This window comes from Hyaena hyaena, unplaced genomic scaffold (genome assembly GCF_003009895.1).
Source record: "Hyaena hyaena isolate Hyena2069 unplaced genomic scaffold, ASM300989v1 scaffold_1216, whole genome shotgun sequence".
NCBI lineage: Eukaryota > Metazoa > Chordata > Mammalia > Carnivora > Hyaenidae > Hyaena > Hyaena hyaena.
Window position 1 is genome coordinate 211,761 of NW_024081852.1, and position 15,552 is coordinate 227,312.

Sequence of the window (15,552 nt, forward strand, 5' to 3'; positions counted from 1 at the left end):
CACCCCAAGAATTTAGACAGAAGCGGCAATGCCAGAGCTGCCCGGCTTCGCCTCTGGAGACGAAATTGCAGAATTATATAGCCGGGGATGGCCAGGCTGCTGAGTAATGTCTCCTGATGTTAATCAAGTCTGTGAGAACATGGATCATGCAACTTACTGAACTTAATTTATATTCTCTTAGGCAAAATCGCTATGACCTGGATGGAAATTTAGCCAGAGAGCAATAAAGAATGGAAAGCCACAGGTAATGAACTGGCCTCTGGGAAGCCAGGAGCCCTGCTCTCTGGCTGGTTATATTTTAAATATCACAGGAAATTAGAAAGGGTATTGAACATTTACTGAGTGCTTATTATGTACAGGAGCTGTGCTGTAAACTTTAAGGACCTGCATTCATTGGGTCCCCTCAAAAGCTCTGTGCAGAAGGTATCCCAGATCAGTAACCGCTTGGTTGTTTTCTGACATATAAAGGCATTTTTTTGAGTTGGACTTTCCCCCCACTTCAGGTGGCCACAAAGAAGTGAGATCCCCAGGTACCTGTAATGAAAGGAAGAGACTTAATGCATCTCCAGAACAGCTGGGACACCACCAGACATGAACCACGGTCAACATACCCTTGCTGGATGCCGGCTGTTCTGGCCTCTCTAACATGTCTGAGATTTCTAGCTTGCTTTCTACAGTATTGAGATCATTCATATTGAGTATCTTGACTTGACCTGTCACTTGAAAGCAGACACTCAGTTATTGGGGTACAGAGAGCAATGTGAGCCCATTATAACCCTATCCTTCATAGCTATCCCTGCCCATCAGTCCTCAAGAGAGTCCTGCTTTTAACAAAATCCATAAATGTGGGGTCTCGTTGACACATAGAGCAGCAAGTGCACTGAGCAGGGCCCCCCTTGGACAGATCTTAGCCACCTAGACCCCACGGTTGCTTGATCCAGGGACCAATGGAAGAAAAGGGTCGAGTCCAGGCCAGTCAGGAGAAGCCTGTCAACAACAGCCCCATAACCTGCCTTCACACAGAGGTCTTTTACTTTCCACCCTCCAGATTTGGTCATCAAAGAGTTCATACGGGTCATGTTGTTTCTCTCCACTGCTGGGTCTTTCATATTTGCTCTGCAGGGACCTTGTGGATTTTTCTGCCATTCTTCATATTTATGGGGCACAGAGCCTTCCAAAGCATGACTCTGTAAGTGCTAGTGTGTGCTCATCTTACAACTATCCCCGCTATTACGTGCAGAGGCCAGCGGACCTTGCGCCTTGCCCTAAGGACTCTGTTATCCCAAGGTATCTTCTGGCTCATTCCTGACGGTATCCTGGAGCCCTGCTCCATGAGGTATCAGAAGCTGTGTCTCTCAGAGTTGGGGGCCACGGCTCTACTCTCCCAACCTGGGGACTCCCTGGGTTTTCTCTGTGACTCAGTTCCAAGTTTCATGGAGTCTGAAGTGGTCAATGCCCACCCCACTCCTAGCCGATATGCGTGTGAGATAGGCTCACCGTGTCAGCAACTGGCCAAGCAAGAAAGAAGCAGGGACGTTAATGATTAGCTAGGTTTGGGGCAGCAGCACAGGAGAGGAAAAGCCTGTGATTCCTCACCATTTTGCACTGGCCTCGGTCGCAGGAAGGAAATGTAATGAATAATGTCCAGAGCAGCAGAGGGAAGAGAGCAGTTACAGTCTCTTACTGCCTGACTCTTCAAAGATGCCCAGCGGCGCCCAAAGAGGATGTGAAGTCAGAGTTTCATGACACCCAGGGACAGGGCCAATGACAAATCCCTGCCTGTTTTCTTTGAAGATGATTCTTCATCTTCTCTTGATCCTGGGACTCCAGCCTGGTTTCCCTGGCAACTAAGCTGACTTCCTGTGGCAAAGGTCAGCATGTGGTGGGTGTGAGCAGACCTGCCCCGGTGGTGTTAGGGGAGGAAGGACACACACACATGCCCCCCCCCCACCCCCCGGGCAAGGAGGGAAGCAGCAGAACATGAAAGCAGGCCAGTCAGATATTCTCCTTAGTCCCCACCTTAGATGAGGAAACTGAGGCATAAAGTGTCTAAGTAACTTGCAGTAGTACCTTCTGGAACCAGGAATTCAATCTATTGTGGAGTGAGCCTCCCTTCCAGAGACACTGCCGCCACTCACCAGCCATGGGGACTGCTGCGCTTAAAGCTCTTTCTCTTGGAGGGGCATTCCGTTGGCTCATTCGGTTAAGCATCCGACTCCTGGTTTCGGCTAAGGTCATGAGATCACGGTTTGTGAGTTCGAGCCCCATGTCAAGCCCTATGCTGACAGCACGGGGCCTGCTTGGGATTCTCACTCTCTCTCTCTTTCTGCCCTGCCCTGACCCTCTCAAAATAAATTAATAAACTTAAAAAAAAGAAAGAAAGAAAGAAAGAAAGAAAGAAAAAGCAAAGCCCTTTCTCTTGGAGAGGAGAGAGGTGCACAGCGACCTGTGTGGGGGCCGGTGAGTTTCCTGTCCACAGCGGGAGCAGGCTGAGCTCACTGCTCCTTCCAGCCCGTGTGCTGACGATGGCTGCCTGTTCCCAGCAGGGGCTCCTGGGTCACCACAGAGATTCAGAGGCCCAAAGCAGGAGGCAGGGGAGGGGGAGGGGCTGGAAATCCAAATTTGCGTTCTTCCCACCAGTCAGAGCGACTCGGGATGAGAAGTTGCTGAGGGCAGCAGAGGCCCCCAGGACGACTGGCAATTTGAGCTTCTCGGAGACAGACAATATGTTGGTACCAGATGTCATTTTAAGCTAAAAACCTATGGTTATGTTACTCAGATGATCTTTATTTACTCTAACCCATAATCCAGAAGCCATTCTCGATTGGACGCGGGCCGCTGAGCATTCCTGTGGGAACCTCAGCTCCGTATTTTTAGGTGTCGCCCGTTCCCAGCTGGGGAATGACGTTTCTGTGTGTAGCTTGCTGCGTTTAGGGTCTGATCGTCTCTGTGTTTATTCTAACTGTCACTGGTCCTGGGGAATCAGCGTCTTACTCCTCTCTGTTGGGAGAGTATCACCCCCCGCCCTGAAAGATCATTGCTAATGTCTTCCCTCCTCCAGCCCCAGAGATCATCTGCTGGGGGGGTCTGGGCACCACTCACTGTATCTATCACTTGGGCAGTTCTCTGCTCATTCACCCCTGCCCTCTTATCAGCAGAGGTGAGGAGAGGCATGGCTGAGGGGCCTGGGGGCCCCTGAGGGCTCAGGAGTCCTGGCCCAGAGGCAGGGCAGCACCGGACCTTATGCCTGGAGGTTCAGGCTGTATAGCTCCTTTCGAAAACAATGGTGGGGTCTTCCCTCTGGTGCAGTCCCTCCCCTCCCTCCCCCTCCCCTGGGAGCTTCCGACAGCCCACTCCGCACAGCTGGGAAGCCGGGAAGCACACCCACACCCCCAGAAGAGCCCAAGCCTTCTATGCCTGGGAGTGTCTCTACCCAAGTCCTTCTGGCCTGGCCACCCGAGCCACCCTGGCTGCCACCTCTTGTGGGACTAGGAGGGCAGGAGGGCCTGTCTTTGAGGTTTTTGTGCCCAAAGGAAAAGAAGCTGCCCCCCAGGGAAGCCCCCCTGCCCCCAGGGCTGGGCAAGCCCTTCGGGAGTGGGGCTCCCTTTTGGGAGTGCGCCCACCAGGTTGCCCCGGCAGGACTCCTGCGACCTCAGGGACGGATGGATGGGGTGCTTGGCACCTAGTGAGGATGGGCAGGGGTGTCTGGCGCATCAGAGCGGGCTGGCAGTCTGGCCACCTCTGACTCGTCACCTTGGGCAGGTGGTCTTAGTGCTCATGTTTTTATGTAGTAAGTGAGTCCAACAATATTCCCTGCACAGAAGAGTGGTTACGGGGATTCCAGGTATCAACTGCTCTCCACCCCCCGGCATGTCATAGCGCCTAAGCCACGGCAGCTAGGTCTACTGTTGTTCCTGCCATCTCCACGGCAGGAGGCCTGTGCTGCTCCTCTCCCTGGGGGCCCTGACAGGCCTCTGCAACGCTCAGGGCTCCCTCTGGAATATGTAGCCATGTTGACGCACGGCAGCACCCATACAGGGCCGGCACGTTCGCTGCAGAAACACCAAGGCGCATTCTGTCCGCACACCTGCAGGGCGCGCCTGCACTGTCAGCCTGCTAAGGAAAGAGCAGACTGGAGCAGAGGAGGGTCAGCCCCCACGGAACAGGACAGCGCGGGGCAGACGTCTCAGCCGCAGCACAGCGCAGGGCAGCCGAGGGCTCTGCAGGGGGTCCGCGTCCATTAGAAAAGGCCCACTGCCGATGCCAGTGCGGCACAGCTTCTGTGGGCACAGAGGCCCCAGCATGGCATGGGGACAAGGTGCCTGGGGGGGCGCAGGGCACACCCCCCTCCCCGGGGTGGGGGGCCCCTCCCTCCGGGGCCACTTGACTTTGATTCCCCACCACCACGTTCCTGCTCTTCACTTGCCAACATATCTCTTTTGGCTGACTCCGGGCGCTTTCTAGGCTCTGTCCCCTCCAGAAAGCTGCTTCTCTGGGGCCACGTTCAGAGCTTCCTGTGTGAGGTCAGCCCTGATCCCAACCTCCTGCTTCCTCTCCAGCTTCTGGTTCTATAAAGTGTGGCTTCAAAACACACACACACACACACACACACACACACACACACACTCATTCATACTCCCCTGAGGACCTCTTCCCTCTTCCCCTGATCCCCCCCTCCCCAGGGCATCATCATTATTCCCAGGACTAGGCAGTTTCCCTTCCCTGCCCTTGTATCATCCCAGCCAATCAGGAGGCATCAAATCTTCCCTTAAAAAATCACTGCCTGCTTTATCACCAGTGCCTCATCTGTGTCCGCTAATTTTGTTGCTTTCTTTAAATTTTTTTTTTAATTTTGAGAGAGAGAGAGCGAGTCAGGGAGAGGCAGAGAAAGAGGTAGAGAAACACAGAACCTAAATTTTTTTTTTTTAATGTTTTATTTATTTCTAGGAGAGAGAGAGAGAGACAGCGTGAGCAGGGGAGGGTCAGAGAGAGAGGGAGTCACAGACTCTGAAACAAGCTCCAGGCTCTGAGCTGGCAGTCAGCACAGAGCCCAAAGAGGGGCTCGAACCCACAAACCGCGAGATCATGACCTAAGTGAAAGCCGGACGCTTAACCGACTGAGCCACCCAGGCGCCCCGAGAAACACAGACTCTAAAGCAGGCTCCAGACTCTGAGCTGTCAGCACAGAGCCCAATGTGGGACTTGAACTCTCGAATGGCGGGATCATGACCTGAGCCAAAGTCAGACGCCTAAATGACTGAGCCACCCAGGCACCCCTTGTTGCTTTCTTTAAAATCATCATCATCATCATCATCATCGTCATCGTCAAGAGCACTTTCCTTCTGACCCTCTTGCCTACTGATTCCAGGCCCCTGAGGAGTCTCTGCTGAACAGAACTGTCTTATTCTGCGAAGAATCGCTCCGACACACTTCCCTGTCATGTCTGTCTTCTGTTCATTCAGCACAGGCTGGGTGTCTTAGAGCCTTTACATGGGGGAAGGGCGGGGAAGATACATGATAGAAAAGAAAGCAAGCCCTTTGCTTTAATGCGGGGGTCCTATGGGGCCTGGCGTCACAGGGCAGTGATGTTTTGATTCTTCTTCCCTTCTGCATTTGGCCCAGGAGAAAAGGGAACCCAAGGAGACGGATGTCCCATCAGACCCCTTTCTTGGTAGAAGTAATGGGAAGGGCAGGTCCATGGAGTAGCTGCATAAAACAGGATTTATGAGCTTCCATGTGTTTCTTCTGCTATTCATAACCACCATGCAGAACTGGACTTGATGGGCCACTTGGCCGTGTCTTCCTACCACTCCTCCCCACCCACTACCTCTTCTGGGTCTTTTCTTACAAACTGACATGTCCCACTTTAAGAAACTGGGTATCTATTTTTAAAGAAACTCGTAAAACAGGAAAAATGAATGGGTGCTTATTTATCTGTCACATCAAGATTTTTCTGCCCCAGAACATTTCCCTGCAAGATTCCTTTAATGAGCAGCTGCCCCGGCATATGTGGTTTTTTTTTTTGCACATCCTGAACTACGGCTGAAGTTTACAAGTGGACTTGATGGCACCTAGGTTTGGGGCTCAGAGAGGTCCAGCTTTAATCTTAGCATGGCAGCTTGTGGCAAGTCAGGAGATCTCTGAGACCCAGGATGCTCATCTGCAAAATGGGCATTGTTGGAGGATTAAAGTTACTTATTCCCCCATTCAGCAAAACTGTGGATTAGGGGGTACCTGGGTGGCTCAGTAGGTTACGTGTCTGACTATCTCAGGTCAGGTCATGATCTCTTGGTTCGTGAGATCAAGTCTCCTATGGGGCTCTGTGCTTATAAGAGCAGAGCCTGCTTGGGATTTTCTCTCTCCTCTCTCTCTACCTCTGCCCTGCTCATGTTTTCTCTCTCTCTCTCTCTCTCTCAAAATAAATAAATAAACTTAAAAAAAAACAAAACTGTGGGGGCATGCCTGAGTGGCTCAGTTGGCTGGGTGTCCAACTTCAGCTCAGGTCATAACTATACTAAAAGCTTTGCTGCATACGTGGAACTCCCTTTGGGATGCTCATTCCTCAGGGGCTTCAAAGGCCAAGACTGGATTTGTGGGTGGGCCAGGCTGGCTTGCAATTGAGGAACATGGAGTACAGGAAAATCAAGGTCTATGTCCTGGAAGATAAGCTTAAGAAAGCTGGACGCTGGAAGACTAACAGGCAGCGAATAGGCAGAGAACCAGAACAGGATCCAAGATGGAAGGTCTGCAGGAGAGGCAGAGCGGGACTCACTGTGCACAGGAAACGGTGGTGGGGCCATTGGGGCACCAACCATCTGCAGGGGGTCCCTGCTGGAGGGGGCTGAGAACACCGGGCAGGTTTGGGAACACTGGCTGCACATAGAGCAGCCAGCCTGGGATCCCGTACCAGGAGGGGGCTGGTGGGGGGTCATGCCCCGCCATCAGAGGACACTTTTCCACTGCTCTTCATTCTCCACACCAGTGCTGCCTCCATTAGCACAGATAATTAGCATTGATGGCAGCTTATTACCTAATTATTTCTGGCTCATGTTTGCTAAGTGTATGGCAGTTTGGACAGATATTCTCCCTGAGAGCCAGGTTCTGGAAAATTCTTCAGAAAAATAGAATCTTGGTACATAAGACTCCCACCTTTTTTATGTTTCAGAAAAAAGAAAATTGCTCAGCCATGTTAACCCCCGTCTCTGGGTTTTTTAGCTACCCTGCCTCAGTGAGAGCAGAGCGAGTGATGTAGACAGTACACAGAATGTAGATACAGGTTTGAGACTGGTCTCCATTACTTACTAACTGTTGGACCTTAAGAAAAATCCTTTAACCATTCTGAGTGTTGGTTTCCCTGACTTTAAAATGGAGGACAGGGGTGCCTGAGTGGCTCAGTTGGTTAAGCTTCGGACTCTTGATTTCAGCTCAGGTCATGATCTCATGGTTCATGAGTTTGAACCCACATTGGGCTGCACACTGTCAGTGCAGAGCCTGCTTGGGATTCTCTCCCCCTCCCTCTTTCTCTGCTTCTCTCTCAAAAATAAATAAACATTTTTTTTAATGGAGGATATACTGTCAACTTCACCAGATTATTGCAAGGATTGAATCAGGTCGATGACAAGAGGAGGTAAAGCCAGGATTGGTCTGTGGTTATTTTCCCATTCAGTCAGTCACCAAACATTTGTGGGGCATCTCCATGGCAGTGGTGGGTGGCGGGACCCATGTATTATGCTTGAGAGCCCAGCTGCTTGCATCAACCCAACCGTACTGCCGTGGGGGCATGCTCAAGGCTCCCCCTCTCTCCCCCATCTTCCCTCACTTTAAAAAAAAATTCATTCAGTGATTTTATTTTATTTTTCAATTTTTTATTTAAGTTCTAGTTAGTTAACATACAAAATATCGGTGCCAGGAGAGAATTCAGTGACTGATCGCTTACATACAACACCCAGTGCTCATCCCAACAAGTGCCCTCCTCAGTGCCCATCCCCCATCCAGCCCATCCCCCACCCACTTCCCTCTGTCAACCCTCAACTTGTTCTCCATCATTAATAGTTTCTTATGGTTTGTTTCCCCCTCTGTCTTTTTCCCCCTCCCATATGTTCATCTGTTTTGTTTCCTAAATTCCATATATGAGTGAAATCATGGTCTTTGTCTTTCTCTGATTGACTTATTTTAATTAGCATAATATACTCTGTCTTCATCCACATTGTTGCACATGGCAAGATTTCATTCTTTTTGATGGCTGAGTGAACATACAACGTTCTGTTGTGTGTATATATACACATATATACCACATCTTCTTCATCCATTCATCAATTGATGAACATTTGGACTCTCTCCATAATTTGGCCATTGTTGATAGTGCTGCTGTAAGCATCAGGGTGTATATACCCCTTCGAATCCATATTTTTGTATCCTTTGGGTAAATACGTCATAGTGCAATTGCTGGATCGTGGGGTAGTTTTATTTCTAAGTTTTTGAGGAACCTCCATGCTATTCTCCAGAGTGGTTGCACGAGTTTGCATTCCCACCAACAGCTCAAAAGTGTTCCTGTCTTCCCTCATTCTTGGCCCAACTTGATGTTCAAGTCATTCGAAGTACCTCGGGTACCCTCTCTGCCCAGGCCACGCCTTGACGCTGTCACTCATGCCCCTTCCTCCTCTGCCATTCATTCTTCAGCTGGGATTCCACGCAGGGTGTGTTCAAATCCTGCATCGCCCCAGGCTAGTTCATTCACCTCCCAAACCTCAGTCCCACTTGAACAGTTCCATAGGACAGTGCTACTTCCCACCTCACTGGGTGGTTGTGAGGATTAATGAGTGGGTGCGCGCAAAGTGCTGGCAGCGATGCCTGCACAGAGCAAGCCCTCAGTCGGCATTGGCCATCATCACTGTCACCACCTGCTCCTGTCCCCAGCTGGCCTCCATGCTTCGACCTCCCCTAGGATGATATGTCTTTGTCCCCAGATACCCCACACTGTATTCAAGTGATCTTCCCAAATAAGGTCGACATTCCCTGGGGGTCGGGGCCCTGCCTTCTGTCTTGGTGTCCCCTGCAGTGAGGACAGTGCCAGGCACAGGGCAGGTGCTCGAGAAATCATGGAACTAATTTAACACGAGCCATCGCTCTGAGGTGGCTTTTCTTTATTACTGATTTTGATTGTGGAGACATCCCCTTCAGTGGGGCTGGGATGTAGCCCTTCAAGGAAGGACTAAGCTGTGATGTTGGAAAGCTCTTACTCTGTTGTCATCATCCACATAGCCTCCTCCTTTGGCCCATAACACATACTTCCCCTGTGACTGACTTTTCAGCCCAGTCTTCCTGTTGAATAAGGCATCAGTTTCAATGGCTGGGCATCGGTGTGCCTGTCCAGGGGCGGGGCCATTTCCAGCATCGGTGAGCAGGCAGATGGTTGTATGGTCCTGGCCTGGAAAATAGAGCATTCTCCCCAAGGTTGTGTGCTCAGGAGCCCCGAGAAGTGGTGCATGAGAGATAAGATCTGCTACCCTTTGGTCTTCATGTTGACATCTTTCAACCCACATGAGTGCACAGGGTCAGAATGTGGGCGCTGGCAACAGTAAGGCTTGGGAGGGACAGGAGGAGCCTTGTATAACTGACCTTGGTGTGAACCTTTATATTTTAAAAGAGCTACTTCTGCAAGTGGCCATTACCAGCTTCCTGTTTGGCTTTCCACCTCTGCCTCTGCTGTTGGGATTTACACATGCTGCCCGGAGGACCAGGACCCCGTGCGGCTCAGGAACGGTGTGAGCCAAGTCTCCACATCTGTGCAGCACTGTTGACCACAGGGGTCCGGCCCATGGGGTAAAGCTGATGTTAATGGAGCCTCCTATGCCTCCCAGAGAGACGCAGAGTCCAGGGGGTACCTGTGAAATTCCAAGTGTCCCGCAGACACCTGGAGGGCAGGGCCACCCCCACCACAGGGACACGGGCAACATGGGTCCCTCTGTGGAGCCGTCTCCTGCTTCCTGGTCCATTTCCTAGCCCCCTGGGCGCTCTGGATGCCCCAACTGCACCCCATCAGGAGGCGGCATGTACCCCTTCTGGGAGCCTCAGAACAGACCATCTTTCACGCTGCTCCTCCAAAATCTTAAATCCAATCAGCCCCTCTCAGGGGGTTCCCACCAGGTTCCTTCGATCTCCTAGAGCCCTCCGCCCTTTCCCTGTGCACCCCACCCTGTTCCTCCTCCTTCCATCTCAGGCAATGGATGCCACCACTGCTTCTCCAATACTCTCCGTCCTCTGCCTCCTCTGCAGACCTTACTCCTCCCCCATGTTTATGAAACACCACCGTGTGCCACAGTGTGGCGGGTCCCTGGTCTGTGGTAGTGACCAGAGTCTGCATGTCCTAGCCCACCTGAAGACATGGACGTTAAACCATAAAAATGCTCATACATATGTGATTGCAAATGATGAAGTGTTCTACGAATCAGAAAAAGAACAGGGTTCTATGACATAACCCCAGTTTAGTTCAGAGTTGGAGGCAGTGGGGAGATGTGTGCAGATCAGGGAAGGTCCCAGAGGAGGTACTACTTGCACTTAGAACTAAGGGTTATTCAGAGTCATCCACGTAAGTAATGGGGAAAAGTCCTTTCCAGGCAGCATGTGCCAAGGTCTTGGGGCAGGGAAGAGTCTGGTGTGTTTCAGGACTATAAGGGAAGCTGGTGGGGATGGAGCACTGAGAAGAAGCTGGGGAGAGAAAGACCAGATTAGGCAGGGTGAGTGGGGAGAGTGAAGGGCTTGGGATTTATTCTTCTTGTAACAGGAAGAGTTGTAAACTGGGGAAGCCACCAAGCCAGCCTCTGCCTCCTCTGCTCCTACATTTGGGTGGCTAAGTCACCAGAGGTCAGGTGAGATGAAACAGTCAAGAAGCACTTCCCAGAGGACTGTGGGGTGGAAACAACTTGGTTAGAGCGGGATGTCACTCGAGGAAGCCCGGAAATTGTAATGAGCATAAAAAAATCCAGTATTCCACACCCTTGTCAGGTAACGTGCTCAGTGGCTCCGTAAGGGGGCACTATTTTATTTTATTTTATTTTATTTTATTTTATTAATGTTTTATTTATTTCTAGGAGAGAGAGAGAGACAGCGTGAGCAGGGGAGGGTCAGAGAGAGAGGGAGTCACAGACTGAAACAGGCTCCAGGCTCTGAGCTGGCAGTCAGCACAGAGCCCGACGTGGGGCTCGAACCCACGAACTGCGAGATCATGACCTGAGCGAAAGTTGGATGCTTAACCGACTAAGCCACCCAGGCGCCCCAAGGGGGCACTATTTTAGAGCTCAGGCAGCCCAAGGACAGCCAGGGTGTAGCTCATGAGGGGCGTGCAGCTGAGCGACAGACCAGGACGCAGGCCCAGATCTGATATCAAGTCCAGTGCTTTTTCTGCCCCGCCAACAGGGTCTGCAGAGGAGGGAGGTGCCCTTGGGAAGATGGTGAGGACAAAGGGGAGCACGGCGTGCAGATGGAAGTCGGTGCTCCTTCTGGTTCACACAGCTTTAATGGGCTCCCAAAGACAGGCAGAGTCCTAAAGCTCCTGATTTCAACTTCACATCTAAAGAGTGTGAGGTTCCAGAGGTTTCTGTTGTGAGTCAGCTCCCCTGCTGGCTCTCGGGCTAATGCCGAAATCTTCAGAGCAGAGATGATCCATCCAGGGGCAAAGCCAGTCCCCTGGCTCTTTGATGGAGGTGACCAACAGCTTGAGCAGCATTGGCTCAAAGCGTCCGCAGCCTGGACCCCACTATGGAGGAGGCCAACTTCTGTGCGACCGCCCCCAGAGCGCAGGACATGACAGCCAGCATGCACTCTCCGTAAATCAACTTTGTTTCTATGCACGAGCATTGAATGCTCTGAAAAGGAAATTAGGAAAACAATGCCTTTTACAATCGTATCAAAGAGAATAAAATACCGAGGAACAGGTGCCCTCTGGCATCCCCAACACCCCAGAACTTTCTCTGGCCTGAGTACACTACTCACCTTCCTCTTTGCATTGAAGATATTTGTGTAGCACTTCCACTTCCAGGAGATAGGCCAAGGCCATCTTCGTGTCCCCTCCCCCCATATTGCCTTAAAAGTAGAGAGACTTCAAAAATTAGGTGTTAAGGGATTTAATCAATGAACAGGGAGAGCAGGTTGGGAGGCGCAGATCAATGCTATAACTTTTTAGAACTGAAAACCCAACACGGTCACGTGGGAGGCAGGCACCCAGTTTAAGGGAAAGAGCGTGGGGTGTCTCCTGGGTTTAAATCCCAGCTCTGCCACTTCCCAGCTGGGAGGATACTCACAAGTTCCTTAACTTCTCCGTCTGAGTTGCTGCCTTGGGGCGTCAGGGCTGGTGACACCTCCTTCACAAGGAGGTTATGAAGACCGAGTGAGCTGAATCACAGAAAGTACCGAGCATGGTGCCTGGAGCATGTAGGAGCTTGAGAATTCTCCGTCTCTGGAGAGTTGAGTGCTTAAATTTGGGGGCCGTAGAGGCGGCTGCTCAGATGTGAATCCTGGCTCCATGGTTTACCAGCTGCCTGATGTCGGTGTGCCTACATCTCTGTGTCTCAGTTTCCTCCTTTGCAAAGTGGAGTGGTAACAATAGCCATCTGGTTAGAGGAGAGCAGGTGCGTGGAGCTGACCCTGGTGATAGCCGAGGGGGTCAGTCCACCTGGACCGAGTGCACAGGGCCGCGCGGGGGAGCACTTAGATGCCCCTGGATGTTTCAGGACCTCTCTGTCCCTCTAGCTCAGTAATACCTGTGTGAACTCCTCTGTGCTCACCAGTGTCCACACCCGCTTCCCAGCAGAGCAGACAGGCGCCCCTTCTCTGTGCGAAGCAGGGACCTGTCTAATAAACCATTTTCATGGCCCTGTCACCAGGACACATGCTGAGGTGTCGGCAGCCCCATGTCATGTGCCCCCAGCTTAGCTGGTGCCGGGAACTCCCCACGTCTGCTGCCTGCTCAGCGTGCAGTGAAATGTGGCGTGTGAAGAACACAGCGGAAAGTTAATGAAAACAATAAACTCTGATGTTAAGAGTCTGTGCCGCTTGCCCACACCACTTCCGTCCTCAGCCTTGTCCTTTCTGTGGACCTGTCTGCATCCCTCCTGTGTTTAACTTTATGAACCTAATCCTTCCACCCCACCCCACCCCGGCTTGGGTATTATTTGGTGTGAGCTCGGATGTCCTTGAAGAAGAAGCCGGTGTGAGAAGGGGCACGGGCACGTCCCTGTTCCCCACCTTCCTGCCTGCATCCTGCCCAGTGCTTGTGAGACATGACTGCTCCCAGCAGCCGACAGCACCTGGCAGAGTCTTGTCCCCCCTCCATGGTCTGCTGGGGCCCCCCTCAGCTGTGTGGAGAGCCAGTGCTTTGGGGGGGGGGGGGAGGAATCAGGCTAGGGCACTCAGCTCAGTACTGCCCTCCAGCAGCCTTGGGTTCTGAGCCACAAGTGGGCACAGATACTGCGAATTCAGGTTCATACCAGGTCAGCCACCCACTTGCTTTGTGACTTCGCCAAATAGTTTAACCTGAGCCTCAGTTCCCTATTTGTAAAAAAAAAAAAAAAAAAGTCAAGGGGAGTGACATGTGCCTCCTTTGAGGCTGCTGTATGAAGTATTTAGTAGAATGCTTGGCACACAGTAGGTCCCCAATAAATACCAGCTACTCTTGCGGGTAAGAGCAGTATTAATAATATCTGACTTTCCAGAGTCCTCTCTGTCTTCCTTGACTTCTACATCATCACATAGCTGTTTTGCTCAGTCTAGCTCCCCTGGTCTTATTCTTGCTGCGATAAGCAGACTTTTGACTTCATTTTCTGGTTTCCAGACTGCAGGCTCCATGAGACCACTCAGGCCAAGGAACCTTCACCCCAGACCCTGCACTGATAACTCACCCCTGCCCTCCTGAGCCCACTTCTGAGTCTCTCCCTTGGCTTGGTGACCCAGGCCAAGGCCTATCAGACTCTTCCCTGGTCTATTGGCCTTTCTACCTAACTCCCCAGGTCCAGTCCCCCAAAGCATCCTGAGCCTGGTGGGCCATTCTGTTGGGCTAGCTGATGCGATGGGCAGGAGTGGGAAGGGGCTCTCTCTCTTCCCCAGGCTGGGATCAGTGAGGTTCAGACAGCTCTGGACTTGGTGCTCCCTGTACTCCTGCTCAGACACTTGCGCTCAGAAGCCCTGCTGTGGTCCATTCATTCATTCATTCATTCAGTTGATAATTATCTAGTTACTTCCTGTTCATAGTGCAGAAGATTTAGCAATCATGTCATTACTAGTATCTCTTTGACCTTGAGAAATTGTCCCCCTTAATGATTCCCAAACCAGAGAGGAAGAAATGGGATACAACTACTGTCTAGGCCAACAGATATGAAGAGTTCTGAGTTCTGGCCCCGGCCTCCATCAGCATTAGGTCCAGATGTCAGAGTGGGATGGCAGAGAGGGAGGCTGTCTCCTCCTCGGGGCTGCCTAGGACCCCCTGCCAGCCATCCTCAGTGTTCACTATCTCCATCAGATGCACACGCCTTCATTAGATTCAGGCCCCAGAAAGCCGGTTGTGTCTCTATAAACAATAGCAAAGGCTGCAGATGTTCTGTGTAGATGTCAGTGAGACCACACAGCATGCAGGCTGTCAGTTCACCAAGACTGGGGAAGTGGGAAGACTCCCAACGCATCTTCCCCCAGGGATCCACTGGAAGACTCCAAACTAGGAATCTCACTTGAATGACATAAAAAGAAATAAGCAAACCATACTTCCTCCCAGTCAGTGGTGGAACAGGAGGGACAAAAGCAAAGAAGGGGGTTGGGTGCTCACAGGGTCAAAGGCCTATCACTGCACAGGAGCTGCAGGGTTCTAGATCATAGGAGCTCCCGAGAAGACCCAGCTTGGGGCTGGGACCAGGCAGAATGAAGGCAGGAGCCATATCTCCTTCCCCCCAAATGCACAGGTTGGAAGTGCAACAACCTGCAGGTCAGAACCACCTGTCAGGAGCTGCAGGTAGTGCGGGAGACTCAATCAAGAGGGTACAGGGACCCTAGAGAGAAGTGAATGGGGACCCAAGACCAGCTTAAGTCCAGGGCAGCCACCCTGAGTTCCCAGGGTCTAAGGAGATCAAAGAAAAGCAGCTGTGTGGGGTCCTGTGTTCTAGGAGAAACAGCTCATTTCTGGGGAGAATACCCATTGCATTTCTATCTTCAGAGATCAAACCTCTTCCCTCCGAGGCCCTGAAAATCCCACCAGCCAGCGGAGTGTGTGCCTCCATGTGACAATGTCACAGCACCATCCAGAAGCTCTGCCCCATAGCCCTGGAATAGCTCAGAGAGGCCAGGTATTGTTGTTGGGGTGTGTGAGCTGCACACCCCAGCCGTGGCAGCCAACTGAAGCCTCTGCTTTCATCCCTGGAAGCCAGACAAATGATGGACAAGAGAAGGGGGAGAGTGCATAAGTGTTTTTTCCCTCTTATTTTGGAATTTCCCTACTACAGATAGATTCTTAGTTAAAATGAAGAAAACGCTATTGGATGAATACACTGAAATGGTAAAAGTAGTTATCTA

General features: G+C 51.5%; 1 protein-coding gene across 1 annotated transcript in view; it reads left to right on the forward strand.

The window, feature by feature from the left end:
- Positions 1–15,552, forward strand: part of FAM78B (family with sequence similarity 78 member B) — a 78,883-nt gene that overhangs the window by 51,037 nt on the left and 12,294 nt on the right. The window lies entirely within an intron of this gene.